The sequence below is a fragment of the Triticum aestivum genome, chromosome 2D (genome assembly GCF_018294505.1).
Source record: "Triticum aestivum cultivar Chinese Spring chromosome 2D, IWGSC CS RefSeq v2.1, whole genome shotgun sequence".
Taxonomy (NCBI): Eukaryota; Viridiplantae; Streptophyta; class Magnoliopsida; order Poales; family Poaceae; genus Triticum; species Triticum aestivum.
Genome location: NC_057799.1, coordinates 246,558,980 through 246,582,732, shown reverse-complemented (window position 1 = coordinate 246,582,732; position 23,753 = coordinate 246,558,980).

Genomic DNA, 23,753 nt, shown 5'->3' with positions numbered 1-23,753 from the left:
ATAAGAAGCCATCTAGCTAATAACTATGGACCTGAAGGTCTGTGGTAAATTACTCACACATCATTGGAGAGGCTATGGTGTTGATGTAGAAGCCCTCCATGATCGAATCCCCCTCCGGCAGGTTGCCGGAAAAGGCCCCAAGATGGGATCTCACGGGCACAGAAGGTTGCGGCGATGGAAAAGTGGTTTCGTGGCTCCCCTGGATGTTTTCATGGTATAAGAGTATATATAAGCGAAGAAGTAGGTCGGTGGAGCTACGAGGGGCCCACGAGGGTGGGGGCGCGCCTATCCCCCCTGGGCGCGCCCTCCTGCCTCGTGGCCGCCTCGTTGCTTCCTTGACTTCCACTCCAAGTCTCCTGGATTGCGTTTGTTCCAAAAAAGATCCTCGCGAAGGTTTCGTTCCGTTTGATATTCCTTTTCTGCGAAACACTGAAATAGGCAAAAAACAGCAATTTGCAACGGGCCTTCGGTTAATAGGTTAGTCCCAAAAATAACATAAAAGAGCATAATAAAGCCCATTAAACATCCAAAATAGATAATATAATAGCATGGAACAAAAAAAAATTATAGATACGTTGGAGACGTATCAAGCATCCCCAAGCTTAATTCCTACTCGTCTCTCGAGTAGGTAAATGATAAAAACAGAATTTTTGATGTGGAATGCTACCTAACATAATTTTCAATGTAATTCTTTTTATTTTGGTACGAATGTTTAGATCCAAAAGATTCTAGAAAAAGTTTTAATATTGACATAAAAATAGTAATACTTCAAGCATGCTAACCAAGCAATTATGTCTTATCAAAATAACATAGCCAAAGAAAGCTTATCCCTACAAAATCATATAGTTTGTCCATGCTTCATTTTCGTCACACAAAATGCTCCCATCATGCACAACCCCGATGACAAGCCAAGCAATTGTTTCATACTTAGCCTTTTCAAACTCTTTCAACTTTTACGCAATATATGAGCGCAAGCCATGGACATATCACTATGGTTGGAATAGCATATGATGATGGAGGTTATGTGAGAAGACAAAAAATGAGAAAGTCTCACATTGACACGGCTAATCAACGGGCTATGGAGATTCCAATCAATTGATGTCAATGTGAGGAGTAGGGATTGCCATGCAACGGATGCACTAGAGCTATAAATGTATGAAAGCTCATCAAAAGAAACTAAGTGGGTGTGCATCCAACTTGCTTGCTCACGAAGACCTAGGGCATTTTGAGGAAGCCCATCATTGGAATATACAAGCCAAGTTCTATAATGAATAATTCCCACTAGTATATGAAAGTGACAAAATAAGATACTCTCTATCATGAAGATCATGGTGCTATTTTGAAGCACAAGTGTGGAAAAAGGATAGTAACATTGCCCCTTCTCTCTTTTTCTCTCATTTTTTTTTCTTTTTTTGGGCTTCTTTGGCCTCTTTTTTTTATTTGGGCTTCTTTGGCCTCTTTTTTTATTTTTATTTTATTTTTCGTCCGGAGTCTCATCCCGACTTGTGGCGGAATCATAGTCTCCATCATCCTTTCCTCACATGGGACAATGCTCTAATAATGAAAATCATCACACTTCTATTTACTTACAACTCCAGAATTACAACACGATACTTAGAACAAAATATGAATCTATGTGAATGCCTCTGACGGTGTACCGGGATATGCAATGAATCAAGAGCGACATGTATGAAAGAATTATGAAGGTGGCTTTTCCACAAATACAATTTCAACTACATGATTATGCAAAGCAATATGACAATGATGGAGCGTGTCATTATAAACGTAACCGTGGTAAGTTGCATGGCAATATATCTCGGAATGGCTCTGGAAATGCCATAATAGGTAGGTATGGTGGTTGTTTTGAGGAAGATATAAGGAGGCTTATGTGTGATAGATTGTATCATATCACGGGGTTTGGATGCACCGGCGAAGTTTGCACCAATTCTTGAGGTGAGAAAGGGCAATGCACGGTACCGAAGAGGCTAGCAACGATGGAAGGGTGAGAGTGCGTATAATCCATGGACTTAACATTAGTCATAAAGAACTCACATACTTATTGGGAAAAAAATCTACAAGTCATCAAAACTAAGCACTACGCGCATGCTCCTAGAGGGATAGTTTGGTAGGAAAAGACCATCGCTCGTCCTCGAGCACCACTCCTAATGAAAGCAATCAAAGAACACCCGATGCTTCAAATTTGTCACACAACGTTTACCATACGTGCATGCTACAGGACTTGAAATCCTCAACACAAGTATTTATCAATTCCACAATTACCCAGCTAGCATGACTCTAACATTACCACCTTTATATCTCAAAACAACTATCAAGTATCAAACTTATCATAGTATTTAATGCACTCTATATGAAAGTTTTTATTATACCCATCTTGGATGCCTATCATATTAGGACTAATTTTATAGCCAAAGCAAATTACCATGCTGTTCTAAAAGACTCTCAAAATAATATAAGTGAAGCATGAGAGATCAATAATTTCTATAAAATAAAACCACCACCGTGCTCTAAAAAGGTATAAGTGAAGAACTAGAGCAAGATTTATCTAGCTCAAAAGATATAAGTGAAGCACATAAAGTATTCTAATAAATTCCGATTCATTTGTGTCTCTCCCAAAAGGTGTGTACAGCAAGGATGAATGTGGTAAACTAAAAAGCAAAGACTCAAATCATACAAGACGCTCCAAGCAAAACACATATCATGTGGTGAATAAAAATATAGCCTTGAGTAAATTTACCGATAGACGAAGACGAATGAGGGGATGCCTTCCGGGGCATCCCCAAGCTTAGGCTTTTGGTTGTCCTTTAATTTTACCTTGGGGTGCCTTGGGAATCCCCAAGCTTAGGATCTTGCCACTCCTTGTTCCAAAATCCATCACATCTTTACCCAAAAACTTGAAAACTTCACAACACAAAACTCAAACAGAAAATCTCATGAGCTCTGTTAGTATAAGAAAACAAATCACCACTTTAAGGTACTGTAATGAACTCATTATTTATTTATATTGGTGTTAAACCTACTGTATTCCTACTTCTCTATGGTTCATACCCCCCCCTGATACTAGCCATAGATTCATCAAAATAAGCAAACAACACACGAAAAACAGAATCTGTCAAAAACAGAACTGTCTGTAGTAATCTGTATCAAACGTAAACTTCTGGAAATCCAACAATTCTGAAATAAATTGGTGGACGTGAGGAATTTGTCTATTAATCATCTGCAAAAATAATCAACCTAAAAGCACTCTCCAGTAAAAAATGGCATCTAATCTCGTGAGCGCTAAAGTTTCTGTTTTTTACAGCAAGATCACAAAGACTTCACCCAAGTCTTCCCAACGGTTCTACTTGGCACAAACACTAATTAAAACATAAAACTACATATAAACAGAGGCTATATGAAATATTTATTATTAAACAGAAACAAAAGGAAAGGAACAAAAATAAAATTGGGTTGCCTCCCCACAAGCGCTATCGTTTAACGCCCCTAGCTAGGCATAAAAACAAGAATAGATCTAGGTATTGTCATCTTTGGTATGCAATCCATAAGTGGCTCTCATAATAGATTCATAAGGAAATTTTGTTTTATTCCTAGGAAAGTGTTCCATGCCTTTCCTTAATGGAAATTGGAATCTAATATTTCCTTCTTTCGTATCAATAATTGCACCAATCGTTCTAAGGAAAGGTCTACCAAGAATAATAGGACATGTAGGGTTGCAATCTATATCAAGAACAATGAAATCTACGGGCACATAATTCCTATTTGCAACAATAAGAACATCATTAATCCTTCCCATAGGTTTCTTAATGGTGGAATCCACGAGATGCAAATTTAAAGAACAATCATCAAATTCACGGAAACCTAGCACATCACACAAAGTATTTGGAATCGTGGAAACACTAGCACCCAAATCACATAAAGCAGAGCATTCATGATTTTTAATCTTAATTTTAATAGTAGGTTCCCACTCATCATAAAGTTTTCTAGGGATAGAAACTTGGAATTCAAGCTTTTCTTCATAGGATTGCATTAAAGCATCAACGGTATGTTTAGTAAAAGCTTTATTTTGATCATAAGCATGAGGAGAATTTAACACAGATTTGTAGCGACTAGACCTCAAGCAGTCTAGTCTCTGTGCATCAGTGTCATCCCTAGATCGATAATGCTGACACGCACAGTACTCGAAGGATTTATAACAGAGTAGCAATCACACACTTATTACATCGAATAGTCTCAAGAGAGAACTTAATACAATAAATATGGCTTAAGGCCATCTAATTACGATAACAGCGGAAGGCTTGGAAGATAAAGTGAGTCCATCAACTCCAACGGCATCACTGAGTATAAGACCACGACCTAAGGATCCTTACTCGTCGTCTGAAAAGTCTGCAACATGATACGTTGCAGCCCGAAAACAGGTCAGCACATGGAATATGCTAGCAAAGTAACACATAGAGAGTAATGAACAGAATAATGCTATCACTACATGCATCTTTGGCTGGTGGAAAGCTCTATGGTTATAGTTTTGTGAAAAGCCAATTTTTCCCTACTACAAAGGAATATATTTTTATTTAACTACAAAGTTGGTTGAAAAATATTGAGAAGGTAAACCCCATCTCAATCCCAATTAAAAGTAATCATTGACAACCCAACAAAATTAGTTAAGTATAAGATGATGAGATTCACATGATAATCCAAGAACTAGATACTCAAGATGTCCATAACCGGGGACATGGCTAACCATGATTAGATTGTACACTATGCAGAGGTTTGTGCACTTTTCCCCACAAAACTCGATCTCCTCCGTTGGATTTCTCGCACTACATGGTGTTTGAGAAACGGATGATCGAGACACAGTCTTTCAGAAGCGTTAGCACCTTACGATGGGTAGACAGTTACACCTACTTTCCCCTACATCTGCTAGTCTACCACTGTAAGAGTTCACACGACTTAATCAACTATGCTAGATCCCATAATAGCATGTGGCTGCACACGGAAGTTTCTAGCATGAATAATCTCATGATCCCTTTGAGCCTGGGTGGCGGTCCATAAAAAAACAGGCAATCACTGGAATACCCAGGTGCCTCAATCCACCCAGATGTGTGTTTAAGTTGCCACCTTAAGTAAACCATTAATTAACAATCTCACATCTGTCATGGATACACTCACCCAATCCACGTCTACTAGCATAGCATAGCAATAAGCAAACGTAGAAGTAACTCCCAAAGGTTGATAATAAAACAGGTAATAGGTACTACCCCATCTACTTCCTGATACCCACAATTTAATTAGATCCTAATCATGCAATTGTTTGAGGATTGATCTAATGCAATAAAACTGGGTATGAAAAGAGGTGTGATCAAAGTGTTACTTGCCTTGCTGATGATCCGTGAAACCTAGAGATTCGAAGTAGCACGCTGCGCACTCTGGGTACTCTATCGCAAACAAACAAGCATACAATAAGAACTCATCTAATGCATAAGTAAAACTCAAATAAAAGATCTAACCAGAAAGTTCAACTTAAGAACTCCGGTTTGCAAAAAGAATCAAATCAAACGAAGCAACGAAAGTCAAACGGCGAAAGAAACAATCTTCGTTTACTAATCTGGACCTAAGTCAAATTTTACAGTAGCAAAAACTTGTTTGAGTTAGTTAAACGGAAATATGGTTTCAAGACGAAACTCTAGGCGCGTGAATCGCCTGATTCCGATAAACGAGCGAAAAGTTATACTAGAACGAAAAACAGATCGGAAATCGCGATCAGAAATAATCGCGGAAAATCCGAGAAAAAGAAAACGGACGAACAGGCTAACGAACGAATGTTCGCTATCTGCAAAAAAAAAACAAAAACCGTTCGTTAAAACGAACGAACGAACGAGTGTTCGCTAAATAAACTAAACCGAAAAAACAGATCTAGGGTTTAAAAAAAACCGAACGAAAAACTGGACGGAAAACCAAACGGTTTTCTCGAGGAAAACCGCCGGCGGCGGGGCGGTGGTCAACCTCGGCGGGGCGACGGGCGGCTCCGGCGAGGCGGCGGGGTCGGCGGCGGGCGGCGGCGGCTCGGGCGACGGCGTAGGGCGGCGGCGGATCGGGCTAGGGTTAGGGTTTTCGGCGGCGGGGGCGACTCGGGCTGATGGGGCCTCGGGGGCGCGCCTAATAAAGGCCTGGCCGGGCGGAGTCCTGGCCGAATACGGCCCCAGGTCGGTTCACGTTTTTTTAATAATTTCGTGCAGAAAAACAAATAAAAGAAATACTAAACGGACTCCAAAAATCCCGAAATAAATTTTCCCCGACTTCTAAAATCAAGGTGGACAAGGTGAACATTTATTTGGGGCCTAAATGCAATTTTGAAAAACACGTATTTTTCCTAATTCAAATAATAATCAAATAAAATGCAAATAAAATAAAATATTTGTTTTTCATATTTTCCTACAATATTTCATTTTTTGTGGAGAAGTCATTTTATCCCCTCTCATGTATTTTGATATGAAATATTTTCGGAGAGAAAAATAATTAAAACAAATGATCCCATTTTCAAAATTTGAGAAAACCCAAAATATGAAAATAACGAAATCCCCAACTCTCTCCGTGGGTCCTCGAGTTGCCTAGAATTTCTAGGATCGCAAAACAAACTGCAATAAAATATGTTATGCATGATGATCTAATGTATAACATTCCAAATTGAAAATTTGGGATGTTACAGGATTGCAACAAGTAAATACAATCTATCAAAGAACAATTATCATAATTAAATTCCTTGAAATCCAAAATAGTGGGTTCATTGCTATGTAAAGTTTTGACCTCTTCAATCCCGCTTTTGCCAATTTTTGCATCAAGATCTAAGAATCATTGGGACGCCTTTTAACTAAAGTTGACTCATCTCCAGTCCCATCTTTATCAAGATTCATATTGGAAAACAAAGATTTAATAGGAGACACATCAATCACTTTTAGATCTTCATCATTGTTATTATCTAGATCTTCCGGTTTAGCGGCCATCTTATTATCTAAGGTGGCTTGCCTATCCAAAATTTGGGCTATTAAGTTTTCAAGATGAGCAAACTGAGATTTCAAACCATAAAATTCCTTAGACATATCATCGAGCTCTTTATTCATGTACTCCATAAAACTTTTTTGTTCTTTATGCTCATTTCTGAAGAAATTATTATGCTCAAATTGGAAAGACATAAAGCTTCTAACATTGTTTTCAATTTCTTCCAACCATCTAAGGTGAGGATCAACGCTTTTTGGTGGAGCCATCAAAGCAAAACGGGCACACTAACACCCAAAAACACAAGAGGCAAGCAAAAAGAGACGAACGGAAAAGGGCGAATAAAACGGCAAAGGTGAAGTGGGGGAGAGGAAAACGAGAGGCAAATGGAAAATAATGTAATGTGAGGGATAAGAGTTTGTGATGGGTACTTGGTATGTCTTGACTTGTGCGTAGATCTCCCTGGCAACGGCGCCAGAAATCCTTCTTGCTACCTCTTGAGCATGCGTTGGTTTTTCCCTTGAAGAGGAAAGGGTGACGCAGCAAAGTAGCGTAAGTATTTCCCTCAGTTTTTGAGAACCAAGGTATCAATCTAGTAGGAGACTAAACGCGAGTCACCTAGTACCTGCACAAACAATCAAGAACCTTGCAACCAACGCGATAAAGTGAGATCTGATAAAGACAATAAGGTAAATATTTTTGGTATTTTTGTTTTATAGATTGGAAAATAAAGATTGCAAAATAAATAGTAAACTAGAATTGTAGATTGGAAACTTATATGATGTAAAGTAGACCCGGGGGCCATAGAATTCACTAGTGGCTTCTCTCACGATAGCATGTATTACGGTGGGTGAACAAATTACTGCCGACCAATTGATAGAAAAGCACATAGTTATGATGATATTTAAGGCAATGATGATGAATACAGGCATCACGTCCGTGTCAAGTAGACCGAAATGATTCTGCATCTACTACTATTACTCCACACATCGACCACTATCCAGCATGCATCTAGAGTATTAAGTTCATAAGAATAGAGTATCGCAGTAGGCAAGATGACATGATGTAGAGGGATAAACTCAGGCAATATGATATAAACCGCATCTTTTTATCCTCGATGGCAACAATACAATACGTGTCGTTTCCCTTTCTGTCACTGGGATCGAGCACCACAAGATTGAACCCAAAGCTAAGCACTTCTCCCATTGCAAGAAAGATCAATCTAGTAGGACAAACTTAACCGATAATTCGAAGAGACTTGCAAAGATATCAAATCATGCATATAAGAATTGAGAGAAGAACCAAATAATATTCATAGATAATCAAGTTCATAAACCCACAATTCATCGGATCTCAGCAAACACACCGCAAAAGAGTATTACATCGAATAGATATCCAAGATCATCGAGGAGAACTTTGTATTGAGATCTAAAGAGAGAGAAGAAGCCATCTAGCTAATAACTATGGACCCAAAGGTCTGTGGTAAACTACTCACACATCATCGGAGAGGCTATGGTGTTGATGTAGAAGCCCTCCGTGATCGAATCCCCCTCCGGCAGGTTGCCGGAAAAGGCCCCAAGATGGGATCTCATGGGTACAGAAGGTTGCGGCGGTGGAAAAGTGGTTTCATGGCTCCCCTAGATGTTTTCAGGGTATAAGAGTATATATAGGCGAAAGAAGTAGGTCGGTGGAGCTACGAGGGGCCCACGAGGGTGGGGGCGCGCCTACCACCCCTGGGCGCGCCCTCTTGCGTCGTGGCCACCTCCTTGCTTCCTTGACTTCCACTCCAAGTCTCCTGGATTGCGTTTGTTCCAAAAAAGATCCTCGCGAACGTTTCATTCTGTTTGGATTCCGTTTGATTTTGCTTTTCTGCGAAACACTTAAATTGGAAAAAACAACAATTTGCATTGGGCCTTCGGTTAATAGGTTAGTCCCAAAAATAATATAAAAGAGCATAATAAAGCCCATTAAACATCCAAAACAGATAATATAATAGCATGGAACAATAAAAAATTATAGTTCCATTGGAGATGTATCAACAATGCTACCTGCTGAAGCAGACATCTTGCTGGTTACAGATAGCTCCTCAAAGGAGGATTCAGAGACAGATGACCAGTCCTATTCCCCCCCCTGAGGTCTATGCCCTAACTTGGCAGGGTTATATTACTCATGTCATGCATATGTTGTCTTGCATTGCTTAGTTTTTACATCATACATGCGATTGCCATCTGGTTACTTGCTTAGTATATCAATCATATATTTGAATTATATCATGCCACCATGTTTACATAGACAACATCTATTTGAATTATGGCATGTCAACCCATTTAATAAAGTCATCATATAGTTATATCATCTCATCCTGTTTAGTGTTTACAGTCATCATATTTTGAATTTTGTCGTTCTATCCGTGAATTATATCATGCTATCATGTTTCCATAGGCGGCATGTATGTAAATTACGGCATGCGAACCTATTTAATAAACACATTATATAGTTATATCATGTCATCCTGTTTACATAGTCATCATATTTTGAACTATGTCTTTCCATCCTTTTTGGTTAGCCATCATATATGTCAAACTGTGTCATGCTATCCTGTTTAGTTAGCCATCATATATGTGAAATTGTGTCATGCTATCATGTTTGGTTAGACAACATAAATGTGAATTATTTCATGCCCTCTTTTCTTCCCCAATATCCATTGCACCTATCTATCATACAATGTCTGTACATTCAATTACTTTTCTTGTTTATCAGCCATTTGAATTGGAGAGGGTGATGGCAGTATCTAAGGTAGTAACAACACGGTCTTCAGAAAAGATAGTGCTCCCAGTCGATGCAGATAGAACCACGGTTGTACTTCCCCAAGAACCTGCCCCACCACACATAACCCAGACTCCCGCAGATTGTACCCCATCTAACCCCAACCCCAGTAGATAGTAACCCAGTTCTAGTTGACACAACACTGTCTCCACCACAGAGCACCCAAACATGAGTAGTTAGTATGGAACTGTAGTGCTCAAAGCACGAGGACCACCACTCCGAACCCCAACTCAACGCTTAAAGCAGAAGAAGAATTGTTCTCAGGTCAGGTTCTGTAGCTATGGTTCACACTCCTTTGCACTTGCATCACTATATTTACTCATACCAACTATTTTCAAAATTGAAGGATGGAATTGAAACTCCAATGGCGCAACAGGTATGTTTTAAACCTGTTTCTTTAACTGGTTTGCTGTTGTAACTTGCTCTATGTTGATTTTAGTTTCAATTGAATAAACAATTACGTTCTCATGTCATGCACATTACAAGTGTTGTTATTGCTCTGTAGTTTCCCACACTTATATTCTGTATATTCTTCTTTGTCTTAAAGATATATTATTTGAACTGTGTCTCTATCTTGATTTGGCAAGAAAAACTAGAATGATATAGACCATACAGTGACCATGGTACATAGATATATGTTTGTTTCATGCTGTTATCCTGTCCACTTTACTACCAAACTGATTTACCAAAATGAGTTTCATATACAACATGGTAAACCTGTGATGTGTCTGCTTGTTTCTCTTTTATAATGCGGACAAAATATTGGAGAAGAGTACCCCATTATGCAATGGTAAAGGAAGTAATGCAGATAAGGTTCAAGATAGTGAGACATCCCTATTGGTCTCCAAGAAAGATGATAAAAACTATCTTAACGACAGTGAGACAACCCAAAAGTCATGTCTTGATGTAGTGTTCGAGTTACTGGCCACTACTGCTAGAACAAGCTCTTCGAACTCGCTGCCTGAATCAAATCGTCTTCTTGAGTCTTAACTTCAAGTTGAAAGACATCGATCAAATGTGTTGCGACACGAAGCCGAATGACTGAGGAAGTCCCTGCAGACTTCAGATGCATACTTTCTGGTGCAACAACAAACGCTGGAGGATTTAAGCACCAAACAAGAGAAAGTTAATAAGCTTGCTAAGCATCTTGCCAACATTATGGGTACCCAGGATATTGTCTCTTGAGCTCTTCTGAAGTGTTTTCAGTTCTGGACTTGTTTTGCTTCGGCGTTTATTTGCACTGGTCGCCAACTTTGACAACCAGTGTATGTGATATGCTACTTTGTTCCCTATATTTGCACTAGGGGCGAACTTTGACGCCCAGTGGATGTAATATGCGTAATAGTCGTGATAGCCTAGTGTAAGTTGCTTGCTTATTTATTTCCTTGTTGTCTTGTTTATTTGTTTGCTTGTAGTCAGTGCAGTTCTATTTCCGCGGTTTGCTAGTGGCCGCAATAACCTATTTTTTAAAACTTGGCCACAATTACCATGGGCTACATATTTACTGTAGTGACCATGGGCCTCCTACGGGCCATAGAAACAATGGGCCTTCAACGGGCCATATAAAAAATGGGCCTTCTATGAGCCATAGCATCAATGGGCCTTCTATGGGCTATATGATCGATTGACCAAACATGGGCCAATAAAGGACCGCATTATGGGCCATATACGGGCTAGAGTTGGAATTCTCCGTTCATTGGCCAACCATAACGGGCCGTCGTTAATCGGCCGTATTTGATGACGCTATGAAAACGGCCCAATGGATTAACAGGCCGACTGTAACCACGGGCTGAATTTGGCCCAGAAGCTGAAAAGGCCAGTAACGGGCCGTAAGTAACCGAATGCTGGAAATGAGCCCAAGAATAAATGGGCCCTGAGAAGACCGAAAGATAACACAAGCTGGAAACGGCCCAATGGAATAATGGGCAGTTAAGGGGTATAAAGCGATACACTGTTCATTACGGGTTAGTTTCCCCATGAGCCATTAATGGGCCAAGAGTTACAAAAGGCCTCATATGGGCCAAAAGACGTCATGGGCCATACATGGGCTGGAAGTTACGATGGTCTGGAGTCGTATTGGACCGCCCAGATGACACTACTAGGCCTAAGTCGGATAGGCCGTAATGGGCCGTGAGTTAGCGGGGCGTAAATGGGCTATACACGACTAAGCCGTTAACAGGCTTTTCGTGGGCCGGCCCGCTACCTTTTGACCAAGTAAAACGGGCCAGCCTTTTCACCGGAATGGGCCTCTATTGGGCCGTGCCACGTGTCGACGTATCATAGGCGCCTCCGGTCCAATGAGTGGACGACATCTGTCCCAACGGTGAGCCGACACGTGGTTCCTCTGGCCAGTGAGAATTTTACACGTGGAAAATCCCCATTGGTCCGGGCTATTAACGGGTTATCGGATCCAAAACCGGACCCCATAGCTTAATGGCGACCCATTATGGTGGATGCCACGTGTCGATTACCCTTGACGAAAGCACTTCCATGATGCGCCATTTATCGTCATGGAAGTGGACAATTCCGTGATTATAATTTTGGTAATGTCATGGAACACTTCTCTGACAACACAGGTATGACTATCTTGATTCCGTCATAAAATTGTCATGGATGTACATGCATGACAGAAAATGTGACCTACTGTGACAAACACGTATCATCACGGAAGTGTATTTTTTGTAGTGATAATAATGCTTTCACCATGCCTCTAGAAGCGTCCTGTGTTGCCTGTAAAATTCCATATTGGGGTTCGCTGGAAGAACCACCAAAATCTTAGTATGAGACATTCTTCACTAGTCTCTGTTACGGTGAGGATAGAGAAGTGACACAGGGTAGAATAAAAAGTATACATTTTCCATCAATTCATTACTTTGCACTCTTTAATGGCAAATGCATCATGGGCAAACAGGATAGCAACACACTATGTGCCCCTGACTTGAGACTCATGCACACTACTTTGACACGAATTAAACGTTATATTCTTGGAGCGATCGTTGCATGGAGGTTGCAACGCAACGCTGACAGTGGTCACTTTTATGGTGAGATTTATGCCTCCCGTTTAGCTAAGCAGCTGGGTGTGTCACCTTGGCCTAATGATCCCATTCTACCTACTTAGTACTTAGGCTTTGAGGCCATGAAGCGCCATAAGTTCATTAAGGGCAAAACCACTCACTATAATTACAACTTGATGTTCAATAAAAATCCAATTATGCATGTTATTTTGTCGTCACCTACTCTCTTTGATTATCACAGTAAAGGAAGATATTACATTCTTGAGAGTGACCCCCGCGCGTACAGTGCGGCAGTTGAGGCTACTCAATGGGCTAAGGAGGCTGCACCAAGAGCCTCCATGAGTTATCACCCTGACTATTATCTAGGCCGAAGATGGTGATTACAAAGCTAGGCCAAAAGCCTAAGCTTGGGGGAGTACGTATTTCCACCAACATTATATTCATGTTCACACATTTCATTCAGTTGTCGTCGTCCACACTTTTTCATTGTATTACCCATATATATTTTCTCGCTTTCTTCTTGTGTGTTTGAAAAACTTTGAGAAAATCCAAAAATATTGCTTGCTTATTTTTGGTTTTTCTTTCTAGTTCAATTTATTTGTAGTATTAAAACAAAACCCAAAAAGACTTCCTATTTATTCTTTTGTTTGTTGGGAGCTTTCCCGTGTAAATAGTTTTTCTCGTTCTTGTTTTTCCTTCTTTAATTTTTTTCCTTTTCAGGAAAAACTGAAAACTCCAAAAATATTTCAATGTGTTTCTCTGAAGTTCTTTTCTTTTTGTTAAGCCATACCAAGGGGAAGACCACGATGAAAATGTTGAGTGGCTCTCATATGCATTATTGTTGATCTAATAATGAGCGTATATTATTTTGTCTTCTCCTTTGAATAAAATGTTGCAGATTCTAGCTTAGTCTATGGCACTCTTGCACTATTATTATTTTCATATCATTCGGTAGTGCAAGTGAAAGGCAATAATGACGATATCTGATGAGTGACCATGCAGGGAAAAGCGGGTATGAAATCAACTTGTTTTTGTTTTTGTAAATATGTTTAACCCGGTATCCATGATTCAGCATATTATGATCAAACATGTTTACAATCACAATTAGAGATTATAGTTGATCATGCCATGCTTAAGTAGCTAGGAGTGGATAATGATTTATCTTGGGTGTCAACGTGCATTAAAATGATTGTGATGTAGTAGGATGATATGGTATCCTGCTCTGAATGTTTTGAGTGGCTTGACTTGGCACATGTTCACGCATGTAGTTGAATCAAAACCAACATAGCCTCCACGATATTTATGTTCATGGTGTTTATATCCTACTCATGCTAGTATTCAATGTTGATTATTCATAATGCATGTTCATCACCGTTTTTGGTCTCTAGCTGGTCGCTTCTCAACCTAATTGCTAGCCTTCGCCTGCACTAAGCGGGAATACTGCTTGTGCATCAAAATCCTTAAACCAAAGTTATTCTAGCCGAGTCCACTATATCTACCTATATGCGGTGTTGCCCTGCCGTTCCAAGTAAATTTGCATGTGTCACCTCTAAAAATTCAAATGAACATCTGTTTTGTGTGCCTGGACCACTCATGGAGCGACATGGGGTGGTCAGTATCTTCCATGCTAAGTGGGTATTCTCATGATGAGTGTTTATTCACCCGTCCTTGCACAAGAGGGGCTGGTAATAGGGATGCCCAGTTCCAAAATAAAAATTGCAAATAATTAAACAAAACTCCCCCAGGGTTGTTGTTGGTATGGAAGGCACCTGTGGATTCGGTTAGCCATGGCTTGTGTTCGTTGGTGGAGCGGGAGTAAACTTTAGTTTTATCACTTGGGAACCGCTACTAGTTTGCTTAGCATGGAAGAGATTGAAAACTCTTGGTCGTAATGTTGACAGGAAGGGTATACCTCCCAAAATTATATTTATCTCAGATTTAAGCTTTGAGCTCTGGCACCTCTACAAATCGATGCTTCACTCTGTGAATGTCCTATCTATTTACATCTATGTTCTTTACTTTTATGTTGAGTCACCACCTTCTCAAACAAGCACCAGACTTGAGAGCACTATTGTCATCCTCATGCATTGTTATAGTTAATGTTGAATGCATCATGACTGTATCTCTTACCATGAATTACAATGTTTAGTCGTTGCTTGACCTTTGGGGGTTCTCGCATTTCTGTTTTGCGGTCTCAGAAAGGGCTAGCGAGATACCACTATTGTCATATTATACATGATTGTTTTGACAAAGTGTTGGCATTTGAGATATCTTACTATTGCTCGCTAGTTGAATATGCCATTGATATGAGTTAGTATAATTTCTAAGATTTATTGTTGTCATGGTGAGTCATGATCTTTGCTGAAAACTCGGGTGCTATTCAAGCATATATATGTACACAAGAACGAAATAGTTCGTAAAAGTTTTTCTTTATCACTTTCAGTTTGCCAACTGAATTGCTTGAAGATAAGCTATTTGTTAAGCTTGGGGGATTTGATACGTCTCCATCGTATCTACTTTTCCTAACACTTTTACTCTTGTTTTGGACTCTAATTGCATGATTTGAATGAAACTAACCCGGACTAACGTTGTTTTCAGCAGAACTACCATGGTGTTGTTTTTGTGTAGAAATAAAAGTTCTCGGAATTGGACAAAACTTTTTGAAGAATTATTTTGGAATAAATAAAAATTACTGGAACCAAGACCCACTGGAGGGGGCCCCCAACTGCCCACTAGGCACCAGGGCACGCCATCCCCCTCTGGCGTGCCCTGGTGGGTACTGGGGCCCACGAGGCTCCGCTGACCCTAATTCCCACGCTATAAAATTCTATTTTTCTAGAAAAAAATAAGAGAGGAAGTTTCATCGTGTTTTATGATACGAAGCCGCCGCCACCTCCTATTCTTCATCGGGATGCCAGATCTAGAGCCCGTTCGGGGCTCTAGAGAGGGGGATATTTGGTCTTCGTCATCACCAACCATCCTCCATCACCATTTTCATGATGCTCACCACCGGGAGTGAGTAATTCCTTCATAGGCGCACTGGTCGGTGAGGAGTTGGATGAGATTCATCATGTAATCGAGTTAGTTTTGTTAGGGCTTGTTACCTAGTATCCACTATCTTCTGAGATTGATGTTGCTATGACTTTGCTATGCTTAATGCTTGTCACTAGGGCCTGAGTGCCATGATGTCAGATCTGAACTGTTTATGTTATCACCATTATATCTATGTTCGTGATCCGATGTTGCAAGTCATATCCACCTTTTACGTGTTATGATCTGTAAACCCAAGGTGACAACAATTGGGATACTTTTCGGTGATGACCGTAGTTTGAGGGGTTCATTTATTCACTATGCGTTAATGCTTTATTCCGGTTCTCTATTAAAAGGAGGCCTTAATATCCCTTAGTTTCCTTATGGACCCCGCTGCCATGGGAGGGTAGGACAAAAGATGGCATGCAAGTTATTTTCCATAAGCACGTATGACTATTTACGGAATACATGCCTACATTATATTTATGAACTGGAGCTAGTTTTGTGTCGCCCTAGGTTATGACTGTTATATGATGAATATTATCCAACAATCATTGATCCAATGCCTACGAGTTGTCCACATATTGTTCTTGCTAAGTTACTATTGCTATTCCTACTGTTGCAACGGTTACAAAACAATTGCTACTGTTACCGTTACCACTGCTATTGTTACTACTACTATCAAACTATCATATTACTATGCTACTAATCACTTTGCTGCAGATATTTAATCTCCAGGTGTGGTTGAATTGAAAACTCAACTGCTAATACTTACAAATATTCTTTGGTCCCCTTGTGTCGAATCTATAAATTTGGGTTGAATACTCCACCCTCGAAAACTATTGATCCCCTATACTTGTGGGTTATCACTTGTTTCTCCTCCTAGATTGATAACCTCGGTTTCATAACTGAGGGAAATACTTACCTCTGTTGTGCTGCATCATCCTCTCCTCTTCGAGGAATTACCAACGCAGATTACAAGCAATGAGTGCCAGAGCTCGAAGCTTAAATCAGCGATAAATTCAATTTTGAGAGGCATGCCTTTTTCCTGTCAATGTCACGACTGAGGATTTTCAATATCTTCCATGCTAAACGTTGGCGGTTCCCAAGTGGAAAGGTAAGGTTTACCTCCCCCCCCCTCAGCCAACAAGCACAAACCATGGCTAGCCAAATTCATGGGTGCCCTCCATACCAACAACTTTCCACGGGAGTTTGTTTCATTTTTTACATTTCGATAATACGACTGGGCATCCCAATTACTAGCCTCTCTCGTGCAATGGTAGATGAATAAACTCCCATCGTGATAATAACCCGCTTAGCATGGAAGATAGTGATGCCCCTGTCGCTTCTTTGAATAATTAGAGGTGGCACATGCAACGATAGAGTAATACCGCATATAGGTAAATATACTAGATTCATCTAGAACAACTTTGGTTTAGAGATTTGGATGCACAAGCAGTATTCCCGCTTAGTACAGGCGTAGGCTAGCAAACAGATTGAGAAGCGATGAACTAGAGAGTGACAACGGTTGTGACGCCCGGATAATTAAACTACAGTGAACCTCTCTTAATGATGCCACGTCACCACGATTACTGTTGCTAATCTCATGTTAGTTCAAACTATTCGAATTCAAATTTAGATTTAAAGGCAAACAACAAAGGTTTTCAAATGTTAAAACAAAAATGTTTGGGAGGTGTCAAATAAATCATAAGCAGTTATGGCGAAGAACTCATAATTAAAGAAAATATTTAAATACACAATAGTAGATAAAACAACGGTAAAACAATTACTTAAATGCTTTTAAATACTAAACAAATATTTGAACGGCTCCATTTGACCTCAAACTTTTTGTGCCACCTTGTGGTGTTGACTAGAAATTACGAATAGGATTTCGTGTTAAACAAAAATCGTTTGCTAGCAAAACTAAATGAAAAACAGCGGAGAAATACAAAACAAAGATAATAAAGAGAGGGAGAGAGTGAAAAGGGAAAACCCCCCATCCCCCTGGGCCTTAGGCCACCGGCCGGCCTACTAGGCCCAGCCCAGCCGCCTCCCTATCTAACCCTAGCCCCTCACCTCTCGATCCCCACTCAACCCATTCGATCCCATCGTCCCTCCTCACACCGCCAGGAAGAGAGCAGAGAGGAGCATGAGACCTCGCGCCCGATCCCGCTCACACGCGCCCCCACTCTCCCTCTCCCCCCGATCCAATCGGGAGCGGGCTTGACACCGCATCGCGCCACCAGGAGGACCACCTCGCCGTCGTCGTCGCCCGCGACGCCACCGCCCGGAGCCCCACACCTCGCCGGACCTCCCAGACCGCCTCCCCGTCGTCCTCTCCGTCGTCGCCTCGTCCCCGTCCTCCTCCTCGCGCCCCACTGCCACTTCCCTACGCGCGCGGTGAGGCCCGACCTCCTCTCCCCTCTCGCCTCGATGAACCATGGCCTCGCCTCGCACACGCCCCGCCCCGCGCGTGCCCACCGTGGCCGCCTCCGCCGCTCTACTGTCCCTCGCCTTCACGCAAACCACTCGCCGCTCACCCCGTCGCCGGCGCCCTCGGCTCCGTCGCCTTCCCTGCTCCCCCGCAAGCACGCACCCCTTCCTCTGCACTTGGTCGCGACCCTCCTCCTGGGGCTGCCTCCGCCGCACCGGAGCCACGGCTGTGGCCGCTGGTCATGCCCGGGCCACGCCTCGCTTCCCCCCCTCTGCTGGCCGCGCCTGAGGCCGCGGACAGGCGCCCGTTGTGCCAGATCGGGCTGCACCTGACGCCTGTGAGCGCCCGCTGGCCCCCTGAGTCGCTGATCTTGGTGCCCCACGCCCCAGAACAAAAATAAAAAAAGAATTAAAAAATGATAATAAGTAAATAAAATATTTATTAATTAGTTAATTAAATTAATTAACTTAATTAATTAGGTTCAATTAAACTAATTAAAATCTATTACCCTAATAACCTAGTTAGACTAAATTAACTAGTTAGTTAACGTAACAGCCAATGACAGGGGGGCCCACCCCCTGTTGACCCGTCAAACGTTGACTGGTCAACAGGGACCCCCTGGCCCAACTGTCAGCCTCTGGTACACTTCTGTGTACGCAGAGCTGGGTGCACCTAGCATTTAGCTATTTAATTTCGAATTAAATTAAATCCAGGAAATCTAGAAAATGATTAAATCTTTATAAAATAATCCGTAACTCGGATGAAAATACTTTGTACATGAAAGTTGCTCAGAATGACGAGACGAATCTGAATATGCAGACCGTTCGTCCGCCACGCATCCCTAGCATAGCAAACCTGCAACTTTCCCCCTCCGGACCGTCTGTCTGAAAATGCGAAACACCGGGGATACTTTCCCGGATGTTTCCCCTCTTCGCCAGTATCGCCTAGTACTGCGTTAGGTCACCCCTAGCACCACGTATTGCCATGTTATGCATTGTGATGCTTTGATTTGTCTGTTATTTATTGTGTTCCCCCTCCGTTACTTCTTTTCGGTAGACTCCGAGACCGCTGCTGGTACCGTTGTGATCGACTACATCGACGACGAACCCTTCTCTTGCCAGAGCAACCAGGCAAGCCCCCCCTAGATCACCAGATATCGCCTATTCTACTCTCTACTGCTTGCATTAGAGAAGTGTAGCATGTTACTGCTTTCCGTTAATCCTATTCCGCTGCATAGCCTGTCCTTGCTACTACTGTTGTTATCCTTACCTGCTATCCTACTGCTTAGTATAGGATACTAATGTTCCATTAGTGGCCCTACACTCTTGTCCATCTGCCATGCTATACTACCGGGCCGTGATCACTTCGGGAGGTGATCACGGGCATATGCTATATACTTTATACTGTTACATTACTTATGACACTGTTTGGAGATGGGGGCTGAAGGGGCAGGTGGCTCCATCCCGGTAGAGGTGGGCCTGGTTTCCCAACGACCCCCGACTATTAATTTGTGGCGGAGCGATAGGGCAGGTTGAGACTACCTAGGTGAGAGGAGGGCCTGGCCCTGGTCAGCGTCCGCGGTTACCTCAAAATAACACGCTTAACGAGTTCTTGGTATTTGATCTAAGTCTCGCCATTTGGTCTATACGCACTAACCAACTACGTGGGAAAGTTATGGGCACTCGACGTCGTGGTATCAGCCGAAGCCTTCGTGACGTCAGCGACTAAGCGGTGCGCGCCGCATTGGACCGTAAGCTCGCGCTTGTATTAAGGGGGCTAGGTCTGCTTCCGGCCACATTCGCAACATGCAGGTGTGCAATGGGCGATGGGCCCAGACCCCTGTGCCATAGGATTTAGACCGGCGTGCTGACCTCTCTGTTGTACCTAGGTGGGGCTGCGACATGTTGATCTTCCGAGGCCGGGCATGACCCAGGAAAGTGTGTCCGGCCAAATGGGATCGAGCGTGTTGGGTTATGTGGTGCACCCCTGCAGGGAAGTTTATCTATTCGAATAGCCGTGTCCCTCGGTAACAGGACAACCTGAAGTTGTACCTTGACCTTATGACAACTAGAATTGGATACTTAATAAAACACACCCTTCCAAGTGCCAGATATAACCCGGTGATCGCTCTCTAACAGGGCGACGAGGAGGGGATCGCCGGGTAGGATTACGCTATGCGATGCTACTTGGTGAACTTACCATCTACTCTCTTCTACATGCTGCAAGATGGAGGCTACCAGAAGCGTAGTCTTCGACAGGACTAGCTATCCCCCTCTTATTCTGGCATTCTGCAGTTCAGTCCACCGATATTGCCCTTTACACAGATACCCATGCATATGTAGTGTAGATCCTTGCTTGCGAGTACTTTGGATGAGTACTCACAGGTTGCTTCTCTCCTTCTTTTCCCCCTTTCCATTCTACCTGGTTGTCGCAACCAGATCCTGGAGCCCAGAAGCCAGACACCACCGTCGTTGACGACCCCTACAACACCGGAGGTGCCTAATACTACGTGCAGGCCGCTGACGACGACCAGGAGTAGTTTAGGAGGATCCCAGGCAGGAGGCCTGCGCCTCTTTCGATCTGTATCCCAGTTTGTGCTAGCCTTCTTAAAGCAAACTTGTTTAACTTATGTCTGTACTCAGATATTGTTGCTTCCGCTGACTCGTCTATGATCGAGCAATTGTATTCGAGCTCTCGAGGCCCCTGGCTTGTATTATGATGCTTGTATGACTTACTTTATTTCTAGAGTTGTGTTGTGATATCTTCCCGTGAGTCCCTGATCTTGATCGTACACGTTTGCGTGTATGATTACTGTACGATTGAATCGGGGGCGTCACAAGTTGGTATCAGAGCCGACTTGGCCGAAGTCAAGTCTAGACATTACAAAACTTTTACTTACATGGCTGTGTGCCTTACGGGCCCATGTCGCCATTGGGTGGTAATAGGATCTTTTACTCCTCGATCTTTACTCTGGGACTCTAATCTCTCTTCTATTCGGGTTAAAGATTTTGCTAACTCTAACATTAGGATCTCATGATCACATCCACCCGGAGAGCCCCTTATTACAGATGATCGCCGATTGCACCAGAAGATTCTGAAGATACTCTCCGATGTTCTCTCGAGACTTTGTACCATCGCTTTTGCAACTCCCTTCCATCGATAAAGTCCTATGTATAACCACATACACTTGCCACTCATACAATCATCCCCCGTTGATCTTGTTATTACAAGATACCACGAAATTCTCTCTATTGTTCAGAGAATACTTTGTGCCTACTGCCTTGCAGTTCCTTGCCGCAAAAATACCCCTACGGACAATTCCTCGCGCTTATCAAGTATCCGTTCATCCCCACTTGATCATGTGTTTCAATAAAGTCTTCGAATTACCACCCGATCTTTCAAAATCCTTAGCAGCCTATTGCTCTTGAAATTCTTGCTTGCTTACATGGTTAATCCCATTAAGTCTAGTAATATTGTTGGCATCCTTTGTGTTTATCATTTTGAGTCCGTTGATTCGATATGTTTGCGAATGCTCGCATTCCTCAGTCAAATCCTAGAATTCATCTTTCGAGCTCAGACGACATATTAAACATGAGCTGGATCTCAACCAATCAAATTACCGTCGATTGTACCCCTAAGCCTACTCAACTTACCCATCCTTGATCAGAGTGTTTTGCTCCTGATCCCTTGATTTGAAAATCATAATTCCTTTGTTATTTAAACGTTGAATTATTCAGATGTTCTATAAACCGATGCATTTGCATTCTTTCTTCCTCTGATTGGGTATTGATACTCACATCAGCTCCATTGTGGATCGCCATATCCACTGTTGGATTATTATCCGACAATGTCCTTCATAATTAATCACCTTGTGAGTTCTTACTCCGATACATAATGCCTTTGGTAAATTGTATCCTCTCCTTTTGTCAACCATGCTCTATTTTCGAGCTTGTGTTAGTTACTCTTGAAGCTTGTGGTATATGTTTCTATGATACCCCGATGGGTTGAACCTATGCCTTCCTTAATATGTGTGAACTCGAAAGTTTTCACGAGTCATACTCTTCTGGTATTTTGCCAAATAAAATTTCAACACTACAACTTCATCGAAAGCGAGAAGTGAATGAAAGGTCATGCGTTGGAGAAGTGGGAGTCGACCTTGAACTTTGTGTTCATGCCCATGGACACGATGTAGATCTTATCATTAAAGCTTCTCTTAAATTAATTATTCCTTTGGTATAAGTTCATCTTATATCTGGGATCTGGTCTTTTGCAATCGTGGTTCCGACCATGTTCTCCTTTAAATACCATTTCTCGCGCAAGTTTACGCACTTTTCTTCTGCAGAGCAATACCCCAGTCCAACCTCTACTTTGATCTGTCGTCGAGTATTACCCCCCTGGTATCTTGAGATTATCATGGAACTGCGTAACCTCTTATGAGTTCTTCATCAAGTAATACATTCTCACTGATTCCATTTTTTCATGGGCTCTGAGTTATTAAACACTCAAAGACACCGATAACTGAATCGAGCTCGCACCGCGACTAAACAACTCTTGGTAACCTTCATTACTTACGAATTTGAACTCGATCATGTAAGTCCTAGCCTGCTCGGCTATATCATTATTGTGCCGATTTTAATTGTGCTACCTGGTCCTTAACCCCGGAGCACAACTTTAGATGATGAGCTAAGCTTACGCTGATCTTCCTCGTCATACCATTTCACCTTGAACAACAAGCTTGATTCGAGTTTGTGTCATACCTGTGGTTCCAATAACTTCTTGCTTCATCATCCCTTTGACTTGATGTCATTGCTGATCGATTGCATCCTCATGAATCTCTCGACAAAATTTGTCGTGATCATCATCGACATTTGACTCCTTCCAGAATATCAATCAAATTCATGATGAGAATTACCATCCTTGCCCCTCGATGATTTGTGTTGTCATCGACTACTTCCTTGCCTTCTTTCCAACACAAACTTGTTCGTGTTTTGTGTTATACCTTGAGTTCCTTGCTATCTAGCATTTGTTCTTCTTTACTTTGGAGCATTACCATCTCTTATGTCATCAATGTTGTGAGAATTTCACCACCTCTTAAGAATTCTTGATATAGTAATACTTCTCGCCATCTCCATTCATATCTTGGTCCCCGTGTTGATTCTAACTGGGATACGAACAAGTGACCGGTGCTGCTTGCATTCTGCACTTCTAGCAACCCTATTGCTTTGAAGTTGATGGTCGATAGTTCGTTCTTAGACTATTGGTTGTTGAACCACCATTCTAACGTTGATCATGCTACCTAAGCCCATCTTTTGGGTGCACCTTTCAACCAATGTTTACTTGTGTATGTTTTCCTCGAGCATACCTCATTATATCATTTGATCTGACAAATGTTATCTCCTTGTTCACATAAGTGTGGAAATCCATCTTTTGAAAATCTCAAT